This window comes from Ascaphus truei, chromosome 5, assembly GCF_040206685.1.
Source record: "Ascaphus truei isolate aAscTru1 chromosome 5, aAscTru1.hap1, whole genome shotgun sequence".
NCBI classification, from domain to species: Eukaryota; Metazoa; Chordata; class Amphibia; order Anura; family Ascaphidae; genus Ascaphus; species Ascaphus truei.
Genome location: NC_134487.1, coordinates 291,406,719 through 291,431,197, shown reverse-complemented (window position 1 = coordinate 291,431,197; position 24,479 = coordinate 291,406,719). Strand labels below are relative to the sequence as shown.

Genomic DNA, 24,479 nt, shown 5'->3' with positions numbered 1-24,479 from the left:
ACGCTGTTGCTGGCATCGGGGTCAGAGGACTCTCATAGCCTACAACAGCAAGCCTACAAGCAGGAGGTGTCTTGGAGGTTCCGGCGAGCGAATCGGAGGTTCCCCCATCTGATGGTGTGTATTCTACTTTTTTTTATTTCTTGTAAGTGGGCATTGTCTTCCCCTCCTTATATTAAATAAATCCTATTTTTGTGGTAATGCACATGGGTGTGCGCTGTCTTTTCCTCTCTTTTTGCATATATATATATATATATATATCTGCACAATGAATATAGTGCTGGAGTTTTTTGTGGTCAAATATATAGGAAGGTCTCTCTCTGTAGACCGTAACGTTGGCTGAGGTGCCTGTATTTCTCTACAATACATACTACTTTGAATATACCCCTGGTTTGCTGTCTCCTTGTTACTGGACTTCAATCTGGTAATATCTCATCTATTTGATTATCTATGGGACTAGCATCTGGATATCTTATGACATGTGAGTGCTGGATGCTGCAATTATCTATATCTATATCTATATATATATATTATTTTTTTTTTTATAGAGGTGCCTTTTTCTGAACTAAGATGAATTTGCGAAAATTCGAATTGACTAAGAAACACCAGTTACACAGCGAATTAGAATTTCAGCACAATTTACATCACTACTTCTTACCTGCTGTGAAATTCTGTTTCTATGTAACTTAGGGCCTCATGCAGTAAGCCCCGATAAAGGGACTCATGCAGTAAGCGTTGATAAGGCTTTTTTCGCCATATTTCCCCCAAAATTGGGTTTGAGATTCAGTAAGCGCCGATAATTGCTTGATTTCGGCAGATTTCGTTTCCGATAAATTTGTTATGGCCAGTCGCCTGCCGATAAGCCGGTTTTCGGCACTTTTCGACACTTTTTTAAATCGGCTTTATTCAAGTAGCAAAATCAGCTTATCGGGGCTGATCGGCACTAAGAAATTGAGATTTTATGGCCAATTTGTCCCGCCAAATAAAGTTGGCAAATTAGTGGGGAGAATGATCGCTAAGGTTGCCGGAACGGCACTTAGAAAAAAAATATCTTCTGTACATCAATGGAGTCAATGGAGCGGGGACGTATAACATTATAGTACTGTTTACGTTCTATTACTCACAATACAAATGTGTTTAGCATTACAGTGTGGGGGGCATTCACTGCATTGTGTCACACCTGACGTTTATTATTTGCATAACATTGTACTTTTATATGTTTTCATCATTTGCGTGTCACATTACTCATCATGTGATGATGTGTCAAGAGAAAAACCTATACTCAACTCTTAAAGGAGAACATCACATCATATCATACATGTTACTGAACTGTGCGACAATTTATTATATGATGTTACCCATGTCACACATCTAACACATCCACCGTATATTCATGTTGCTTAATATTAGACAATGCTTGTAATGTGTAACGCATCATCAAACGTTCATGTACATCTTTCTTCTCATGTTTACATGTAGTTTGTGTCCACCCTTTTTTGATGACGTCCGCTATTGGACAGGCAATCACATTGCATGTTTACATTGTAAACATTGCATTACAAGCACGTCATGCTAACTTATACACACATCTAGAATAGTTACTCATTCTTACACGTTTCAAACTGATTCAATAGCAACTATCCTCATGACATAAATGTATGCATATGCACACGAGAATTAATTGTTCTGAACATGTGACACTAACATGGCAAATTAGACATGTTGCAGCAAACTTTTTCTACGTCCATCTCATGGTGCTAGCATAATTACATGACTGAGTGTTGCGTTCAGAAGTGGTACATGCATTACACATTACACTAATAATTTACAATGAACGCTTGTACAAAGCTTCACGTTACATCATTGTGAAATATCAGGATTGGCTGCTGAATACACAGAAATAATACTTCTTAGATCAAATGGATACAGCTTGGGAGCCAAGTACTTTAATATGTTAATGTAACACGTTGCATTTTACAAAGTCACCTGACATCATCACATAGCTATTTAAAGGACGGCCATTACCTGCTCATTCACAGCTACAGATTTCAAAATGTTGCGCTTGTTTAGGAGACGTCGTAACATTCTTTTGCATGAGTGGCTTGCTGATGAAGAGAATGACATAGGGCAAGGGAGGGACAGAGCCATGGACAGTGACAGGGACAGGCACGCGGACATGACAGGAACAGGGAGAGGGACAGGGAGAGGGACAGGGAGAGGGACAGGGAGAGGGACAAGAGATGAGAGGAGAAGACAGAGGAGAGAAGTTGTGGCTCGTCCGCGTGTGTACAGGGAGAGAACCCTGTTAGATGGGATGAGTGAGGAGGAGATAGTAAGTCGCTATCGTTTGAGTTCAGCAGCAATCTTATCTCTTTATGAAGAGATAAGGGGAGATTTAGATTTTTTGACAGCCAGAGGTCGTGCAGTCCCTGGGCTTGTTAAAATGCTGTGCTCATTACATTATCTTGCTTCCGCGTCATTCCAGACAACTGTGGGCATAGTGGGCGGGGTCTCGCAATCTACATTCTCGCGGGCCTTTACCCAGTTTCTCTATGCACTCAATAGACGCGCTAGGAATTATATTAATTTTCCTAAAGAGCAGACAGAGTGGATGGAAGTAAGGAATGACTTTTATACCATAGCAGGGATACCATGTGTGATGGGTGCAATAGATTGCACCCATGTTGCTTTGATCCCGCCTAGTCAGAGTGAGCATGCTTACTGCAACCGTAAGCACTACCATTCCCTGAATGTACAGGTGGTATGCGATGCCACGATGAAGATAATGCATGTGGTAGCCAAATTTCCTGGTTCCAGTCACGATTCCTCTATCCTGAGGAACTCATCAGTCTTCCATAGTTTCGAAGAAGGCCATTTTGGACATGGTTGGCTGCTGGGGGAGTACATATTTGGATGTTGTAACACAAACCTCATTTTAGGTTAGGAATGATTTTTTTTTTAATGTTATCACTAATTTTACCTTATGTGTGCTCCATTGATTATAGGTGACTCAGGATACGGAATTAGGCCGTGGCTCTTGACCCCGGTGCTTAACCCTCAAACTGAAGCAGAGGAGAGGTACAATGCTGCCCATATATCTACGCGATCCATTATAGAGAGGACATTTGGCCTTCTCAAAACAAGATTTAGGTGTCTCGACAGAACTGGTGGGGCTCTTCAATATAAGCAGTGGTTGACAAATCACCAAAAAATCTACTCACCACACAAAAAAATCTACTCGCCACCTAGTACCAAACGTGTGCTGCTTGGGCCAATATTTACTCGCCCGGGGGTTAAATCCACTCGCCCGGGGCGAGCAAATGTATAGGTTTTTCGAACACTGAATATAAGCCAGAAAAAGTGTCTGATATAATCATTGCCTGTTGCATTTTGCACAATGTGGCCCTCAGACATAATGTACAAGCAGACATAGGTCAGGCTTTGGTAGAGGAGCATCCCACCAATGTACCAGCTAAAAATGAACAAACAGCCAGTGGTGCCGAGACACGCCAGAATGTCATAAATACTTTTTTTTCATGTAAGTACATACATATATGTTCCTAGTACTAATTTTATATATCAATTATGTTATATTAACACTACATTTTTTATAATAACCTTCTGTTAGGACACAGATGAATATGGGTCGCACACCTTTCTCTTCTCTGCTGTGTGGTAAATTAGTTGTGTGTATGTGAATACAACATGTGTTACAAATGATTAATTTCGTAACATTGTGTTCTGGATTATGCAAACACAATACACATAGTATGGCCATAGTCATTCATTCTTGCAGTATGGTTACATACAATGTTATTGTTACACTGTTACATACGCATCAATATGATGTGTACACCAGGCTGCTTTTCATATTTTATGTGACAAAATATACATGGTGTTTCATATGTAACACCAAATAGACACTTTGGTGTGTTGCTTACGTTAATGAAGATGTCATGTCAATGTTTGCAATTTATATATGGTTCAATTTTTTTATAGGTATATCTCCTCTATGACTGATCATGGTATGTATATGAACTGACATATGTCATAAGATGTGCCTACCTCTATATACGTATAATTATAGGATGTATAAACCCAATATAGTTGTCAACTTCAAATCTTACATACATCTTGTTTCTGTATCATGTACATGCGTTTAGCTACTATTGAGGTTTCATGTGCATTGTATTTGAAAATGATTACTGACATGACATCACATTTAATGTATGTTCCATTAAAAATTCCATAAATCTAATATAGGGGTGGGTGGAGAGAAGGGGATAAATGCTGCTAGTTTTTTCCTTAGGGGAGGTGATTAATCACGGATGCACATGAGTTATCATAACACTCCATGCATGAATGCCTGTAATCCCACCAATGCTTTGTACATCTTATATGTTGCAATGTATGTGATTAGTAATGGTATCAATTAATTGTAAAGATTATTTTTACATTGTCACATGTGTATGTATAAGTCACACATGTGTGTTGATGTTACCTACATGTAACAAGTGTCAAACTGTTAACACAAAGCAAAATATTTCATACATTTATTAGTAATTTTGCATAATTCATTTCACCCAATGACAATGTTGTTAATATAGTTGTAATGTCATTCACGTCAGTTCATCATTATTATGATGATCATTTACAAGTATTCTCAACATATGAACGTCAATCACGTGCACATTTGCATAGGCACACTTTTCAAGACAACTGTTTGTGTCTGTATACATTTGTATATGATGCATGTATAACACCGGCAAATGATAAAATCAGGTTTCTTATGTTAGCTTATATCATCATACTGACTTTACTATGTATGTGTTTAACGTTTACTAAACACAGAAAAACATAGATAGTTGGGTAAATTAAATATACACAGAAACTTACATGTTTACATGATCTGTACCTAATATTCATAACATCATGCATTATAGTTGAGCACTACATCTTGGCATTAAAATTATTTGCCACACTCCAAAACAATTTTAACAACATCCCCATTTAACATGAGAATTTTTACATGAAATGGCTACTTGGTTTTAAGTCTCCTTTACATACTTTCTACAGTCATACGTTCCATTATACAATATACTACACAAATGTGTTTGCAGAGTGCCAATGGTTGTTATATATTACACAGAGCATGGCATATAATGTTCGTACAAAATAAAGAACACACAGTAAATTTACTAACTGCACTGTTTATCAACATCATTATGTTAATGAAGTGGTTATGAAATATAGGCATAACCGGATAATATTTTGTATTGTTTGTTAATATGCGCTGCAAGCATTATAACAATTGTAGCATATGTAGTATATTAGTCGGTCGCTCCTCCTCACAATCATCTCATATAAGGTTTGACTCTTCTGAAATCATACTTTGATCCCATTGATTTTTCACCGACATCTCTGAAATACAGCAAACAGATGATGGTCACAGATGGCACCTTTATATATGTGTAGCCGTGACAATGCGTTACACATCTCTATATGATTGTGTATATCCACGCGTTAGTCACTTATATGTTAGAAGTGCAAGCTTACAAGAAAACATCATTATGTATCCTTTTGTTAATTGCGTAGCAGGCATAACTATGGATATGATCTTTCCGTTGCCAGTATACATAATAATGTGCGCGCACATCTTAATTTGCGCATGCACGTCACGATTGTGTCGACTAAGTGTTAGCGCATGCGCTAAACAATGTGTACGCTGTGCGTTCAATACATGTTGTTACTAGCATTAAGCATAAATTTTTTATTTAAAATACAATGAACGCTAAACTACATTCGTTCTAAACACGTACTTCTATAATTTTTTTAAAAGGACGTGTGTGGACGGAAACAACGGCCGATCACCCAATGAGCGAATACAATACGTGTGACGTCATGTTAAGGCAGCGTGAAGTGCACGCAAACACTGCTCCCACTGAATTAACATTGGCCTACCGCACTGTGCACGCCCACAAACACAGACGCGTGCGCATGACACAGTGCAGTGACCGTAACAATAACAAACGGAAACAGCCAATAGGCTTTGACGTGCGCACGTCGGTTGTGGGTGGGGCTTACATCCGTAATCCTTTTTAAGGACGCCTTGGCACATGACAAGGGTCCCACGTCATATGTGGCCGACCCTCTTTTTTTTAGATGTTGCATGACAAACAAAGAGGTGTGTGTTACAGTTATGGTAACATGTTGCAATGATATGTTTTAAGAGATAGGAAACTAGGTATATTTATTCCGTTAGCAATGTGTAGTAATGTTTCTGCTTGTAGTATATTGTAATAGGAAACAATGTGTTTGTGAACGCTACATGTTATGCTGTCTGCAATGTTACGCTCTATCCACGCATTTAGCGTAAAAATGGTCAATAGAAAAAAGTTTAAACTTTTAACGGTGAGTCAACGCATAACGATTATTATATTTACCATTCTTGTAGAAGTAACACTTCGTTTGGCTGCAACTAGTCGCTCCAGAAAGACAATGCATTTTCATCCATGGTTGAGGCAACCGTTGAATCCTGTAGGACACACATCTCCATGAGGCGCTCATAGGAATCGGCACTGCCTTCTTCAAACAATACGTCCGGAGGTACGTACAGTTCTTGGTTTTGCCATTCTAATGTGTTTTCACCAAAATGGTTTGGTAAAAGATCATAGTAGTTATGTTCATCTTGCATCTGTGCTTCAGGAATGGAGGGTGCAGATATTGCAGCAGGTATCGATTCAGACGGAGCAGTAGTAGCGGATCCATTGCTATTGGTATTAGGAATAAATATGCTATTTATCAGAAGATATGTGCCATGTTCCATGGTAATTTTAAATTGTGGTGCAATCTGCCAAAATCCATACCTTTCATGTAGGTTATCATGACACGTTCAAAACAATCATTTGTTGATAAAGTGAATCGTACAGATGATTTAAAATTTCCAGCGCGGCACGGGTCTTGGTAATATGTATATTTACTTCTGATCAAGTCATAGATCTGGCCCACGTTGGCTTTGTTTTGTTCTGTTGATATGATGGCCTCTGCTATCATTATTTTATACGATTTGTGCGGATGACTGTTCAATGTTGTCTGCTCTGCCATTGCTGCCTCTCAATGTGTGAAACTTGAGTTGTAGGTTTTTTCTTTTGAATGTGAAACTATTTAAATCTTATCTTTTGTGGGTTTTGTCAAGGTCATTATTCTAGTTCCATGTTTCACTCCTTTTTAAAACCACCAATGCGAATGTGTAGAAATAATTGGCACACATTTTTGGGTAAAGATTGCCATTTCACTGTGAAAGTTACATTGTTTTTAAATTAATCTACATTCTCAAAACAAGTGTAGGATTTTAATTAAAAAACAATGTGGGTGAGAAATTCTACAGTGTTGGCATTATGAAAATACTGGCTACACTGACATATAATGAGATATACACACACACCTGCTAATGTTTTCTCTGTGTTTTTTTTATAAATTTCACTGTGTGTATCTTTCTGTGTGGTTAACTCTCTGTCTGGCTCACACAGTTTGACTATGTGTGTATATCTAGATTTATATATATATATATATATATATATGTATATATATATATATATATATATATATCATAAACACATATACATATGTATATGTAAAAAAAAAAATATATATATGTCTATAAAACCAACAATTAAATATAGATATATGTGTGTTTGTGTGTGTATGTTACATTATTTAAGGCCTTATATGTCAACAGGGATTGTTATATTGTTCAGATTTTTTTAAAGGTTTAAACATTACAGGGTAAGTATGTTTGAGGGCCTATTAGAGTCAGCTGTGTCCAATTTGGAGTTAACATCAAACAAGGCCTATTGTGAGTTTACAAGGCCTGTAGTGTTACAACATATAATATATCTATTTAATCCATTTCTACAATGAACATATTGATGGCAGTAAGTAGGCCTTGTATGTAACCTATTTAAATGGTGATAAAGGTGAGTGAATTATGTGCTTCATAATATTAGGGCCATATTGTTAAAGGGTGAGATCATGTATATTTCACTAACATAAGGCCTGTTTTTTTTTCAATACTGTGTTTTCACAAGGAAGCATCATATATATATATTGTGTAACAAAAAATCTATACAAATTTACATGTTTAATACATATATATATATATATATATATATATATTTTAGTTATACACTGTGTGTGTACATATATCCATAATTACTACATATATATTAGTACACATGCAAAGATATGTTAATGTAACCAGTACTCATACAGTACATGATGAAAGGCCAACATTAAGAAGCTTCAAGGAAGGTGAAGGAAAGTCATATTTTACACTTAATCCTGCACATAACTGAAATGTAAGATGTTAGCAGTAAAATATATATTTTTTTAACTTGCATGTTAATAATATTAACATGCAATGACTACATAAATTACCTACCAAACACACCCAAATACAATCTTTTGCAGCTAATTGAATGTCAGCTTCTCTAAACATTGCTACTGTGTAATGTTGGACCATTACTGAACAGATGATTAATACATAACTATTAATTACATTATGCATTCATTCGGACTGTGAACATTTCCAAACCTTCACGTGTACAAGGACATACTTGAATGTTTGGAAACAACAGATCTTGATCATACATACAATATTCATTAGATAATCTCAAGTCAACAACACAAGGCCAAATACAGATTTACTTAATTAGAAAATGTATTCTTTTTGTTCCTTTTGAGACCGAGTCACAGGCCTGCTTGTTGTCGGTTGAGTTTTTTTTTTCCATTTGCCAACAACTTTAAGCAAAACAGAGCCAGTTTGACTGGCCTGTGGCACTTCACGGGCAGGGCTTGTGGCCTGTGGCACTTCACGGGCAGGGCTTGTGGGCAGTGACACTTCACGGGCAGGGCTTGTGGGCAGTGGCAGTTGTGAACAAGTTGGTACACACTGCACTACTGATGCTTGCTCCGTTTCATGTTTGTGTTTTTTAGTTTCTTTCCAAAAATTGGTCAGTAGTAACTGCTTGTGCATTTTTCTTTTTGGTGCCTCCTTTGTAGGTGTCAGCTACAGATTTTCTACAGATGGCAGCGGTTGGATGTTGACAGGAACATGCACAGAACTTTCAGCTAATGTACCGGTAACATCCCGACCTGGGGAATGAAGATCAGATGCCTGGGGTGAAAAAGTAGCAGCATGTAAAGATCCATCCTCTGATTGGTTAAAGTTGAAATGATGTGCTGTTGTAGTCATTCTCAAGTGATTAGCTTGGGTTAGCTCAACAACTACTGCTTCTAATGTCGTGTTTAATTTTTGTATCTGTTTAGGAACTTCAATGAAGACTCTGTGGAGACGTGACAATTGTGATATCGTTTCTTCCTGCAGTGATATCATCTTTTCGTGCACTGACATCATTTCTGAATGGCGACGATTTTCTGCTTCAACAATTTTTTCTTCAGAAGCTACTATTGCTGCGTATGTGTTACTTGCTGGAGGAATTGCCTGTGTTACTCTTTGAATGGGAACCTCTTCATGCTCACTTGATTGCATTTCTGTTTCTTTGGCATCATCATGTTCTAAAAATAAATGAACACATTGTGAAATGGCATGCTAATGTCTGCTGTTTAACTATGTAATTATACACTGTGATAACAACTAACACCTAACATGTTTCCATACGTTTTATGACGTCACATTAAAATGTACTTTGACTTAAGAATTATGTTTCGACTCAGTGTGAAATAAGAATGAATGAAAGGTTGTTCAAACCTCACAACTCCTACATGATACTTTACATCACAAACACAATACATGTTTTCTTAAAAACTTTATTTTCAGTGACACTAAATGATCCAATTTAAATAACATGTCAAAAACAATTAATTAACATGACAACATAACATATAGAAATGAACATATTATATGTCCTGCACCTCATACACTCAGCTTCCAGGTGCGATGAGCTGCATGACCCCGGTGAAGACACTTGTTCAGTCTCAGGTGACACATGTCCTCCAGGAGCAACTATATAGAACAATAACATCAGTTGTTAATTGACATGTGTACATAATGAACATTGAGTTATTGTATCTTGAGTATTTATGGCTAACTAACAGCATCACTTCATGAACTGAAAATATGTGTGTGGCAAACGGAACATTAATCGTTTTAAGAACAATGTACATGCCAGTGTACTTAGGACTTTTTTGTTCACTAACATACAACATACAATTTTTATGCAGTAATGCGTTTGCAACATATTACTAATATTGGACATACAATGCATATGTTGTGCAGTAATATCACAATAATAATGTACATCACTATCATGAGATCAACGTTGACAATGCTTAACATTAAGTAGGTAATATTGGAAAAGTTATTGTTTTTGTTACAGGATATGTGTGCTACATTAATAGAAGCTGTAGCAGGGCTGAATGTGGCTGCCACTCAACAACACAACACATGCAGTGTGTCGCTCACAGATGCTACTGGTGTCATAATGTGGTGTTGATATAAGTTGAACAATACATCTGAGTGAACGAATTTGTAACGTACGGTTTGATACATAATGGTTTGGTGGGTGAATTGGTACATTGAGTTACCATTTCAAATGACTGTGATTAACTTCTGTTTAGCTTGTCAGGTTTTAAGAACTGTAGTCCCTCCCTCACAAACTAAAATCACCCTGACCTTTCAATTAATTCAAGCAGCAGAAAATGGTGTCAACAAAGTTGACCGTAACATGACCCTGTTATTTGGCTGTGTGCAGAACCCCACCCCCTGAGTTCACGTGCATGCTGTGATTATATATTAATTGCAGCTGCTTTAACACAATGGTAGATGAGCTAAATAGTAGTCTGAAGTGTGTTACCTATGAACACAATTACATAACATATGCAACGTGTGCCTCATTATGCTCTCTGTATATGACATGAAGCAAAAAAGGACCTTTTTATAAACAAAAGCAAATGTGTTAGTGCAAGAGATGTTTGTTGGCCGTTGCATGCAATATCTTTGATGCATGATTTGAAGAGGCTGTAATGTCGTGTTTGTAGGTGTAAAATAAATTAAATATAAATTACTATTATATATATGTATGTACTGCAACAGTACATAGTAATGTTTGCTCATTAGCATGTCTTAGACATGTGTGCTACCCTGTTGTTCCCCATCTTCGGGCAGCATAAATTGCTTCCACTGCAGCAAAGGATTGTGGGAGATGACATGCAAATGAGCACGCAGTGCCACGTGATATATTATTTACTGCTTTTAGTAGGACAACGAAATATAAATATATATTGATAGATATATATATATAGAGAGAGACATATATACATATATAGATGTAGGTATGCTTATATTGAGAAGAAAGTATAAATAGCAGCGGAAATTTCTAAAATAACTGTAACCAACGACACGCCTAGTACAGTAACATTTCTCTTAGAGAGTTTCATTCATCCACTACCATGATGTTGATCGGGGAATAAAGGATTTTTATCTACTTTGGTGTCTAGCCCCTGCATCCACTCTGCTGTGCTCCGCTCCTACCTCTTTGAGGATTTCTACAGTAACATTTCTCACCTGGTGAAAATTCAGAAGAAAAATTCCGATGTCTCTGTCACCGGGCAAACCCTCCACGACGACGGGAAGTAATTTTTCACGAAGCTGCTCCTCCAATGGAGTTAAGATGAGACATTGTGCTGGCTGCCCACCTCCAGTGCCAGAAGCATGCAAGCGTTGTTCTTGTATTTTCCTTTTTAATTTTGCCCTAATATCGTCAAATCTCTTGCGACAATTATTCTTGTCCCTGACACGATTCCCACACGCATTCACAGCAATTATTATTTCATTCCACTTTTCTTTTTTGCTTGCTGAACTTGTCCGCCCTTGAAATACATACAAAATATATGACGTTCATTCATAATAATAAAACGAACAATTTCCTACACTGCTAGCTGTTCCAAGATATACCAAACATGCTGGTTTATGTGTAATAAGTGAAGCACATGAGCATTCACATGTAAACATAGACATGTAAGGAAGCTTGCATTAATATTGTATGAAGTTTGCGCAAATGGAACGACTGAGTGTTCTTGTCGTTGTAACGCATGATACAAATATGTGTTTAGAAAATAATTTGCATTGATAGATATTATGGACCCATATTTGCATATTAACACACCTCACATGACCTAGGATGACATGTATTTGAAGAATGAATGCAAAGGTAAACTTACCTACTAAATGGCCAAACAGACTGTCATAGTGCTCCAAAATCCCAGTGACAAGAGCTGTGTTTTCGTTGTCATTGAAGCGAGGATTACGTGGCTGCTCCACACGTTTCTTCCGAGCAGGTTTAGGCTCAGAGCTTGGCTGGTGCTGACTGGACTCTCCTTCTTCCAATGGAAGAGACTCCAAAAGCGGGCCACCAGCAAGCACGCCACCACCAGACACCCCATCAGCAACTGAGCCACCAGCAGCACTCACACTCACATCAACAGCACTCGCACTCCCAGCAACAGCACTCACACTCCCAGCAACAGCACTCGCACTCCCAGCAACAGCACTCGGCTGAACCCTACGTTCACTCATACGCGTACTCACACGTCTAGCAGTACCACTCACACCAGCATCACTCTTCCCACATTTTGCATCCATACCTGTAGCACTCACAAAGAACAGAAAACAAATGTAAAGCCAATCACACTAAACACTTACACATACAAAACAAGACAAAGATGTAAACAAAACAACAAAGGACAAAGATCTCACAATACACAACAACTCTCTCAGTCAATATGCAAATATGAAATCGCCCAGCTCTGTGCGTCTCTCTCTCTCTCACTCCCAACAACACAGAGAATGATTAACAGTACACGTTGCCTTTAAATAGGCCGCGCTATCCAATACATGCTTGCTTCGCCTGATTCAGCAAGAAGTTTCATTGGCGAACCTAACACCACCCCGCTATGCACGCAGATACACCTGTGTGTGATCGGCAAATCATCGTGAGAGTGGGCGGAAATGTTATCGGCTTCATTTGGAAGACATTCGGCACTTACTGCATACGGAGAGGGAAAATCGCCAAAATAATGTCAAATCGGTAAGCTTGGCCATTGCACTTTTTCGGCGCTTACTGCATAGAGCCCAAAAACTTTTCGGCAAGTGTGGTGGATAGGTGGCGGATAGGGCGTTTTTTGGCGATTTGCCCTCGCAGTATTCAGTAAGGGCCGAATCCTTCCGATCCCTGCCGAATCACTGCGAAAGCAAAGCTGCCAATGAGCTTGTGTCGATACAGCCTGCCTCCCGATATGCCTTCCGATAGGCCTTGTCTGCCGATACATGTTTGCAGCAGAGAGAGACAAGCCGCTCCCTCAGCGCAAACATCGGCAACAAATAAAGTATTTATAAACAACTTTTATTGATAGTGTACATGTGCAGGGGGTCTCCGGAGCTGAACCGCATTGATTTCATGTCCGGGGACCCCCTGCTTCCCGAGATTCAGGCCCCTTTATGAGGTGCCGGTATCCCTCTGCATTTAAATTTCACGATCACGTGACCGCGGCATGTAAACAAAGCAGAGGGATACCGGCACCCCCTAAAGGGGCCTGTATCTCGGGGAGCAGGGGGTCCCCGGACCTAAAACCACAGCGGTTCAGCTCCGGAGACCCTCTGCACATCTACAATATGAATAAAACACACATATCAATAAAGACTCGTTCCTTACCTTTGCAAGTATCTGATACGGTAACGAAGCAGCATGAATATTTATTTAATAATACTGTACAGTGAGCAGTGGGTCCCCCGAGCTGAACCGCATCACTTTGTGGACCAGGGACCCCCTGCTTCCCTAGTTACAGGCCCCGGAATGTGTCATCGGGTGGCAGTGTCGCCGCCATCTTTATAGCGTCTCATTCGCGACATGCCCGCTATAAATATGGCGGCGACACTGGCACCGATGCCCCAAACCGGGGCCTGTAACTCGGGAAGTAGGGGGTCTCTGAGCCACAAATTAATGCGGTTCAGCTCAGGGGGCCCCCTGCTCCCGCAAAATAGTATTAAAAATACATAAATGCTGCTTCATTACCATAGCGGATAGCCGCTAAGGCAATGAAGGGGTTAAGGCAGAATTGCATGTTTATTGGGGACATTTGCCCCCAATAAACATTGCAATAAACAACATACACCCCCTGTGTATTTTAAATACATAAACAAAAATAAATACATTAAATACATATAGTACTCACCACCCATGTCCGGCTGCCACGATGAAGGCCATCCTCCTCTTCATCCTGCCCATGGCCCCCTCCGCTGCTGCAAAACAGGCACAATAATGAAAATATCCAATGTAATGTCCCCTAACCCTTTAATCACCATAGCGATTATTAACCGCTACAGTCATTAAGGGGTTAACCCACCCTCACCCACCACTCGGGACGCCTACATACCCTCCCACACTAACCCCCCACCCCATGTGGCCTAACCACCCTCACCCACTACCCACAAGGGAGGCCTACCCACATACCCCCCCACACCCAGTACCCACAATAAAAACAATACAGTGATACATAATAAACATCATTGTATTTATTAAATACATTACCCACCCCCTGTGCCCCCCCATAAATACAAGATTTATCCTTTTATACAGGGTTCATAACGCAGCCCCAAGCGAGTCCCCGGTGGGCTGGCGGGGCACCTGACAGACCTACAGGGTACCAGCAGCCCTTTTCAAACAGGTTCTGGAGTCCTATTGGTGGGTCCCGCCAGCGCCATGGTCCCCAGGTGGTCTCCTTGGATCACCGTGGGCCTCAATTGGGTCCCCACGGTAGGCCCAAGGATGTCTGGGAGCCCCGGGTCAGACCCACACGTGTCTGCGGGGCCTCGGGTGGTTCCCACGGGGGTCTGGGAACTCACGGGTGCTCACTACGGGTCCGCGGTGCCCCCACAGAAGTGGGACCACACATCTTCATCCCAGCACCTACGGGTCGGCGGTGCCCCCACAGAAGTGGGACCACACAGCTTCATCCCCGCAGACTATGGGTCCGCGGTGCCCCCACAGATGTGAGGCCACCGCTTCATCCCCGCATGTGTCACCCGTGGAACCACCAGCCTGGTACCCGTGAGATACCCGAGGAAACCACAGGTGGTCTCCAGAGGTCTCACGCGGAACCACGGAACAAACCCTGAATGTAAAAAAAATAAACCTGGCCTATACATTCAATACATACACCCCCCCAACACCTACAGTACAATAATGTGCAAAATAACTATTATCCAGATAGGGATAATAGATTATTTGCCCATTATTAAAAACATTAACTAGCATATTCAAATAAATAAAGTACTACTGACCTCATCAATAAGAAGTCTCCGTCGCCAGCAACATCCTTGTCTTGCCCACAAAATACATAGCCAAAACAAAGCCAATACATTGTAATTGCATTCAGATATCAATTAACCCCTTAAACACCTTATCGGATAATAACCGCAAAGGTAATTAAGGGGTTAAGCCACACTGGCCCGATACCCACCCTTCACCCATGAATTTGTACAGTGGCTTCATCATGCAAATATATATATATATATATATATATATATATATATATATATACACACACACATGATGAACCAATATACAAATAAATGTAGAAGGGTTATCAAAACCATACTGTAAACAAATGTTATATCTATGGCGCTGGGTGAACAACATATATAAGATAAATAAATCTTTTATACAACCAGTAAAATGATGCAATCCGCTGGAATTCTTCCCATGAAGACAGTGAATCATGCAAAAGAGAAAAAAACAAACATAGTGTAATACAGTCACTGTTAAAACACTAGACACTACTAGACAAACATGTAACACTGGTAGACAAACATGTGCTGAGACACAAGACTGTAGTAAAACATCACATTTAATAAAACAACATTAAAATGAAGGGTCACGTCTGCACCGCAGCCACAGGAGAAATGCCCGCTTACCAGACGCTCAAAGGGCACAAGCAGTGGATAAATTGGAGAGTATCCCCTCTCTTGGCTACGCCACTTGTCCTGGCGTCTGACCGCAGCTCAGTGAAAATCCCTTGTCACTAGTTCTGCCTCGGACCTCTGCTCCTCACGTGCACCAGCTGCTGTATGCTGGGAAGGCCGCCGTGATAGCCGGATGACGCGTCAGTGGCCGCAGCCCAGTGCTCAGGTGATAGATAAGTGGTGTTTTGGTGCATCACCATAGATGGCTCATTGATATAGTGATAATTCCATATACCATAATGGATCCAAGTTCAAGGACATAGAGTATAATCCATAACATCCCAGGGTGAGAAACCAGAGGCCTGGTGGTCCCACGCGGGTACCCCAAAATAGGTCTCCCAATAATGGTATACTACACCCTGGGGAAATAACTCAATCAGTCCAGCACTGGAGGGTAATACTATAATGGGCCAAGGCCCTTTACCTTCCTTAGTGGTGTCCTTGATGGGTGGATCCGTTCCAGCGTGCAGTCCTCTCAGGGTAAATACAAGCAGCGAGGATGTAGAGGAGCACAGCAGCGTTTCTTGGCAATATACCAGCTAGTGGATCGCCAAAATGAAGGTAACTCCAAACAGGGATAAGTATTAAAAGGGTACTTTAATGGTCAGTGCAAAAAAACAATGGTAGGAACGCACCTACGCGTTTCGTCCGTAAAGGACTTTCTCAAGGTGTAAGGAGAGGTTCATAGATGCATCCTTATATCCACAAACATTTTCGCGCCAAAATCGCGGCATTTATGACGTCATCTCCATGCGACCGGTAATCTCGTCGCTACTATGACGCGCGCTAGACGCCTTACTCGCGCCTATAATGGAGAGAACGCATAAAGCGCCGTGATTGGCTGAAAAAGCCATAATATTGAATACGAAAACTTTAATCAAAAAAATGTCAAACACACATATTATACATAGAGAACTCATATAGACAAGACCAATGGATATCAGATTCAGCTTGTCCCCTTAGAAAAGGAGAAAGGCAGACAAAATCAATCAATAACCCATGAAGAAACAAAATTAAATTAAAAAAAATTTAAAAAATATACTTAATATGGAAGCTTTGTTAGGAGTAACCAGATCTGTGCCTATAATTGTACATACAGTACTTGATAAGTAATGGTAAAGGTTAACAATCCTAATCCTTGGCAACATACAAAGTATATAAATAATTGGGTTAAAGAATACTAAGGGAACAGGGAACTCTCATTCCCAATCTCAATATATTGTTAGAGCTGGAATCATACACTGAAGACGGTATAGATAAACTAAATATAACCTATAATTTAGCGTATTACTAATAGTATGCAATTATTTCTTTGTACTGAATCCAGCAATCAATATACAAGGTGCACAGAAATACTCATGATAAGTTGTAACACAAGTGATTAAAAAATCAGACACAAAAGAAAAAGTAAAAATACTTTTAAAAGGAACCATAAGACAGAACATGTAATAAAAACTAATCAAAAAGAATAATTAAGGAGAAAGAAAATGGGGGGAAAAGGAAATACCGGATATTGATACCTATGGTATATAGTAATAATATATATATCTCATGTGTGTTACACATGTTGATATTTAGATATGACCAGTATTATTAAAAGAGAGTGTAATCTCCATAATTATCAAAAAGTTTAAAGAGAACAAACAATTAAACCCTTGATGATGCATAATTGTGATTTGGCATAAGCATATATAACAAAGACATCATTCCATAAATGTATAGTCATTAGAAAAGACCAGAAACGCAAACATATATAAAGGAAACATCATCTTGTGATTATACATAATCATTAGAAAGAGAAGATAAAAATATCCTTATCCTCAGATATTGAAGATAAATTGACCAGAGTGATCATAAGCACTTCAGACTCATATGTGTATTAATAAACTAAAAAGAGTAACTACAGAAAATGCGTAAGATCCCAGTCAGTGTTCATACCGTGAGGCACCCTGGTCCGTAATGTGAAGATCCAGAATGCCTCACGGCGATCCAACTGCAGGGTTCTGTCACCCCCTCGGATTGAGGGAGTGACTATTTCAATACCTTGAAAAGAAAAATTAGTGGGACCCCCTCTATTACAGCATGAAAAGTGTTTGGAGACAGGGTGACTAAGATCTCCTTTGGATATGAGCCTGAAGTGCTCCATCATCCTGGTCTTGAGACATCTGGTCGTACGGCCTACGTACTGGCACCCGCACCCACACGTGATCAGATAAACAACAAAAGTTGAGTTGCAGTTAATAAACATCCTATTTTTATGAATCATTCTGTTCACGGTAGACGTAAAAGTATTACCTTGTATCATCTTTGGACATATTTTGCATTTGTTACATTTGAATGTCCCTTTTGGTAGGTTTGGGTGTTTTGTAATAACTTTGTTAAAGAGGCTTGGTGAGAGGATATTGGCTAGAGTTTTAGCCTTTTTGAAGACAACTCTTGGACCTGATGAGACTATTGGTCTTAAAACAGGATCTAGGCAGAGAACAGACCAATGTTTTTTCAAGATATTCCTTATTTGTTCTCCCTGTTTAATGTAAGGGGTAATAAAGAGTGGGCAATCATCCAGGGTGGGCTTCCTAGGGGACCGCTGGAGCAGGTCTCTCCTGTCCATGGCTGAGACCTCGTTAATTGTTTTAACCAGGTCATGGTGATTGTAGCCCCGCTTGATAAAGCGGTCATATAAATCCCTGACCTGGAAATTGAAAGACTCATTAGTGGAACAATTGCGTCGGAGTCGTATTAGTTGGCCCTTTGGTATACTTCTAATTAGGGCTTTGGGGTGGCAGCTATTCGGAATTCGGTTTTCGGAATACATCAGTGTTGATTTTAAGTGAATTATTGATATATAAATATAAGTCTAGGTAGTGTATGTGATGATAGTTGAAAGTGTAAGTGAATTTAAGATTAAAGTTATTAGTGTTAAGTGTGTTGATAAATAATAATAACGTAGTGACATCACCATCCCAAATGAACAATAAGTCATCAATGAAACGACGATAAAATAAAATGTGCTCCCTATAAATGTTCACTTCTCCAAACACGTGGAGCGACTCCCACCAACCCATGAAGAGGTTGGCGTATGAGGGGGCAAAACTTGTCCCCATAGCCGTTCCACACGTCTGGAGATAGTGAACCCCATCAAACAGAAAATAATTGTGAGTAAGTAAAAACCAAATTGAATCTATAATAAAAACCGATTGTGCATGTGAGAGATCAGAACGATTGAGAAAGTGTCTAACAGCTGTCACCCCTTGCAAATGGAGAATAACTGTATACAGCGACGTGAGGTCAAGAGTCACCCATAAACAGTTTTTTTTCCATGTGATATTGTCAATTTGTTTAAGGAGGTCCCCGCTGTCAAGGATAAAGGAGGGTAATGACCGGACCAGCGGTTGCAGAAAAGAATCCACATACCGTGAAACACCATCTCCCAAAGACCCAATACTAGATATAATAGGTCTCCCTGGAGGGGAGACTAGTGATTTGTGGATCTTCGGGAGATGGTGAAACACGGCCGTGGTGGGAGTGGAGTTATAGAGAAATTCTTTTTCATTATCAGAGAGGACACACAGAATAAGACCCTCATCAAGTAGATCCCCCAATTCCTTGAGAAACCTAGTTGTGGGGTCCGATTGCAGCACAGCATAGGAACAAGTATCACAGAGCTGGCGTAAAGCCTCCCTGTGGTAGTCATCCCTATGCTGCACTACAACAGCTCCCCCCTTGTCAGCATTCTTGATAATAAGTGATGTGTTAGATTTTAAATCACTGAGTGCTCTTTGTTCACTCATCGTCAAGTTATTACTAGAGTGATCGAATGCTGGAGAGTCAAAGGTAAAACCCTTGTGTAAAAGGATAAGGTCTCTTTCAACAAGATTTTCAAATGTGGTCAAGAATTTACCCTTTACAAATGAAGGAAAGAAATGGGATTTCTTCTTCAGACCCGAATCCCTTCTGCCTAAAAAGGTATCAGGATCGATGTCTTCCGTGTCAACCCCACTCAATTCCTCCATATCCTGAATGACACATGATTCCCTGAAAGAAAGCATATTAGACATATTATTCAGCAAATCAACACTCCCATTGTCTGCATCTATAGGTATCTCCGAAGCAGTCTTGTTCTTATCTCTGAAGAACTTCTTAAGGGTACATTTTCTAATAAATCTATGTAGGTCCACTACAGTATCAAATATCTGAAAGTCAGAGTTTGGGGCAAACTTGAGCCCTTTGTTCAAAAGGGAGATTTCATCTGATGTCAATTCAACATTTGAAATATTGATGACTCCATCATTTTCTGACAATTCCCCACTTAAGTGTTCATTTTGCGTTTTTTCGTGGACTCTTTGCTTCGGTCTTTTATTACCCCTTCTGGTCGCCTTTCGTTTTTTGAAGGTCGATTGGCCTCAGATTCTGAATGGTGCCCATCATGTTGTCTGTAATCTCGGTCAGAGCCATCCCTCCCCCAAGGGTTGCATTGCCCCTTAGGTTTTTGTTGATGTTGCATATCTCGTCTCTCCGAAAACGACACAGAATGTCCCAAAGTATCAGTGTCAGATGTATCATAATCAGTGATATGTAAATCATCAGTTGAGGATGTCTTTTTGAGAATTGATTTCTTTGACCAGTATTTATTAGCGGATTTGCTATTAGGTGTAGAGGAACCTGTTTGTGGTCTGTTAGGCCTTCTTGGTTGGTTTACTTTTTCCCATGCGTACACCTGATTATGTTCATAATCCAATTTATCCCGCTCATATTTTATCTGTTTTTTTCTAGAGATATCTTTATCCAGATCTTTTATGGCTTTCTCTAGAGACTGGTCATGATCTTGATAGCTGCCCATTTTAGAGAATTTCATTATCTTTTTTTGTAGAGATTTGGCTTCTTTTTCTACAGAAATGTTTTCCTTTATTTTGAGTGAAGTGATCAACTCTATCAATTTAAAGGAGCATTCATTAAGAATGGTCTTCCAATCATTCTTAAACTCTGAATTTACAAAGCCGAAAGTGGGTGACTTTTTTATTCTCAATCCTCTAGGGATACGCTTAGATTTGGTGTAATTTTCTAGTGAGATGATATCCCAAAATAATCTGGTATCTGTAGACAATAGGCGTTGTAGTTTAGCAAAATGGTCACTAAGATCTGTTATATCGTCACATATGACTTCAGGTTGGATATCAAACAGTCTTTGAGCTTTAGCAGATCTAGTATTTTGGTTAAAGTAGTGACATGCATAATCAAGGGCATCATTCTCAGGTGATTCTTCCTGTGCAGAATCTTGAGAATCCATTGTATATAACCTAAGGTATTGCTGTTAACACTATATGTGATTATATTTTGATACAATCTAATACTTAAGAAGATCACTTATTATAGCAATACGGTTATAATGGAGGACTGACCTTTGTCCAAAATATGTATTAGAGGACAAAAAAATGTATAATACAATCCCAGGAGTTACCCTTCCATATAATGAGAATGGAGCTTTGAATCTTGGGTGCAACCAATGCTTGTGGTAAGTTCGTAGATAGATAAGTGGTGTTTTGGTGCATCACCATAGATGGCTCATTGATATAGTGATAATTCCATATACCATAATGGATCCAAGTTCAAGGACATAGAGTATAATCCATAACATCCCAGGGTGAGAAACCAGAGGCCTGGTGGTCCCACGCGGGTACCCCAAAATAGGTCTCCCAATAATGGTATACTACACCCTGGGGAAATAACTCAATCAGTCCAGCACTGGAGGGTAATACTATAATGGGCCAAGGCCCTTTACCTTCCTTAGTGGTGTCCTTGATGGGTGGATCCGTTCCAGCGTGCAGTCCTCTCAGGGTAAATACAAGCAGCGAGGATGTAGAGGAGCACAGCAGCATTTCTTGGCAATATACCAGCTAGTGGATCGCCAAAATGAGGGTAACTCCAAACAGGGATAAGTATTAAAAGGGTACTTTAATGGTCAGTGCAAAAAAACAATGGTAGGAACGCACCTACGCGTTTCGTCCGTAAAGGACTTTCTCAAGGTGTAAGGAGAGGTTCATAGATGCATCCTTATATCCACAAACATTTTCGCGCCAAAATCGCGGCATTTATGACGTCATCTCCATGTGACCGGTAATCTCGTCGCTACTATGACGCGCGCTAGACTCCTTACTCGCGCCCATAATGGAGAGAACGCATAAAGCGCCGTGATTGGCTGAAAAAGCCATAATATTGAATACGAAAACTTTAATCAAAAAAATGTCAAACACACATATTATACATAGAGAACTCATATAGACAAGACCAATGGATATCATTTTTGTCATATAGACAAGACCAATAGATATAATATTTTTTAATTTTTTTAAATTTTTTTAATTTTTTTTAATTTCATTTTGTTTCTTCATGGGTTATTGATTGATTTTGTCTGCCTTTCTCCTTTTCTAAGGGGACAAGCTGAATCTGATATCCATTGGTCTTGTGTATATGAGTTCTCTATGTATAATATGTGTGTTTGACATTTTTTTGATTAAAGTTTTCGTATTCAATATTATGGCTTTTTCAGCCAATCACGGCGCTTTATGCGTTCTCTCCATTATGGGCGCGATTAAGGAGTCTAGCGCGCGTCATAGTAGCGACGAGATTACCGGTCGCATGGAGATGACGTCATAAATGCCGCGATTTTGGCGCGAAAATGTTTGTGGATATAAGGATGCATCTATGAACCTCTCCTTACACCTTGAGAAAGTCCTTTACGGACGAAACGCGTAGGTGCGTTCCTACCATTGTTTTTTTGCACTGACCATTAAAGTACCCTTTTAATACTTATCCCTGTTTGGAGTTACCCTCATTTTGGCGATCCACTAGCTGGTATATTGCCAAGAAACGCTGCTGTGCTCCTCTACATCCTCGCTGCAGTGCTCAGGTGAATAGCCGGATCTGTAAACCATCCGCCGCAACCGGAGACCGCAACAGCAGGGTGAGCATGGGGTGAGTCCAGGTAGTGCAGTGGGTCACGAAGCAGCAGCTGTGCAGACGAAAACCACCCTACGCGTTTCGGAAGACTGCGCTTCCTTCCTCAGGGGTAAAAACGTAGTTCCTTAGCCTGGCAGAGTCCACATATATATAGTCCCGATTTAAAGGTACATAGACCCAATACATTGGTGGACATGCGCAATGGCTCTACTGTAGTAATAAGTCCCAAGTCTCAGCAACACTAACAACATAGTACAAAGAAAACTTTAACACATACAGTGAACAGACAAGACAATTTGATAACTACAACACTAATAAACACCCATCTAAAATTACCTAAAATAAAACAAAAGACAAGAGAGACAAAATTATGCATAACATAAAAAACCTGATAGTAGTACATAAGAAGCATATAGATGTGAATGTAATTAACCCCTTAGGGGATATGTAGCTCATAGAACCGCATTATGCTTTCTATATTTAAAGTGAATAGTTGTGGAAACACTAAGTGGTGTTCTATCTTGGTACTCTGATGAAAAAAACCATCGTTCAATGGACAGTGTGCAAAGGGGGCTGGTATATAATACACATGAAAATGCACACGGAAATATATAGTGATACCTATAAATAAACTAGCCCTCAAGTTGCTCCAAGCAGGACGAAATGCACTGTCAGACAAATGATGTTTTGAATGGCTGACAGAACATGCGAAACAAAAAACAAAACAAAAAAAATAATGAAAAATAAAAGTAAAAATAAAAATAAATGAATAAAAAAATAAAAAAGGAAATACAATACATTTGGTGTTAGCGAGCGCTAAATAAATGGTGCATGCTATATAACGTGACTGTTTGATGAAAAAAAAAATCCTTGAATAGGGGACTGCAGTGTGGGGTATAGAAAATGGATGTACTTATTAGGTCCAATGTCTGAAAGACGTTTAGATTAATAAATTACTGCACTGGCTGAAAATAATCTTAAATTGTACTTATTTATTAACTAAAAATGCCTTAAGGTCAAATTCGATGTTCATGCCCAAAGGGGTCAGAGTCTTCAGCTCGTATATCCAAAAAGACTCTTTTCTCCCTAAGAGACTATTAATGTTGCCTCCTCGCCAATTAGGTGTTAATGCCTCTATAGCCACACATTTCAGTCCCGTAGGATCTCTGTTTTGCACCTGGAGAAAGTGATTCGATACGTTATGCGTGATTAAACCTTTGGTGATATTGTACACATGCTCGTACAAGCGGCGTTTGATTGGCCTTGTAGTCATTCCCACATACTGCAGACCGCATGGACATTCCAACAGATAAATTACATTTGAGGTGTTGCAATTAATGTGATGTTTGATATTGTAAATTTTAGATGTAACTTTAGAAGAAAATTTCATGCTTTTTGTACTGTACTTACATGCTGTGCATGTATTGCAAATAAAATAACCCTTAAGGCCGAAATTGCTAGAGGTCTTCTTGCGTGACAAAGGACA

The 24,479-nt window shown here is 39.5% G+C and overlaps 1 protein-coding gene and 1 long non-coding RNA gene across 2 annotated transcripts in view; one reads left to right on the top strand and one right to left on the bottom strand.

The window, feature by feature from the left end:
* LOC142496161 (hemagglutinin/amebocyte aggregation factor-like) overlaps window positions 1-24,479 on the bottom strand; it is a 178,335-nt gene that overhangs the window by 79,457 nt on the left and 74,399 nt on the right. The window lies entirely within an intron of this gene.
* Window positions 6,457-9,654, top strand: LOC142494605 (uncharacterized). Its single transcript, XR_012801558.1, has 3 exons — window positions 6,457-6,603; window positions 9,058-9,195; window positions 9,325-9,654. It is a non-coding gene; the product is annotated as an uncharacterized LOC142494605 (long non-coding RNA).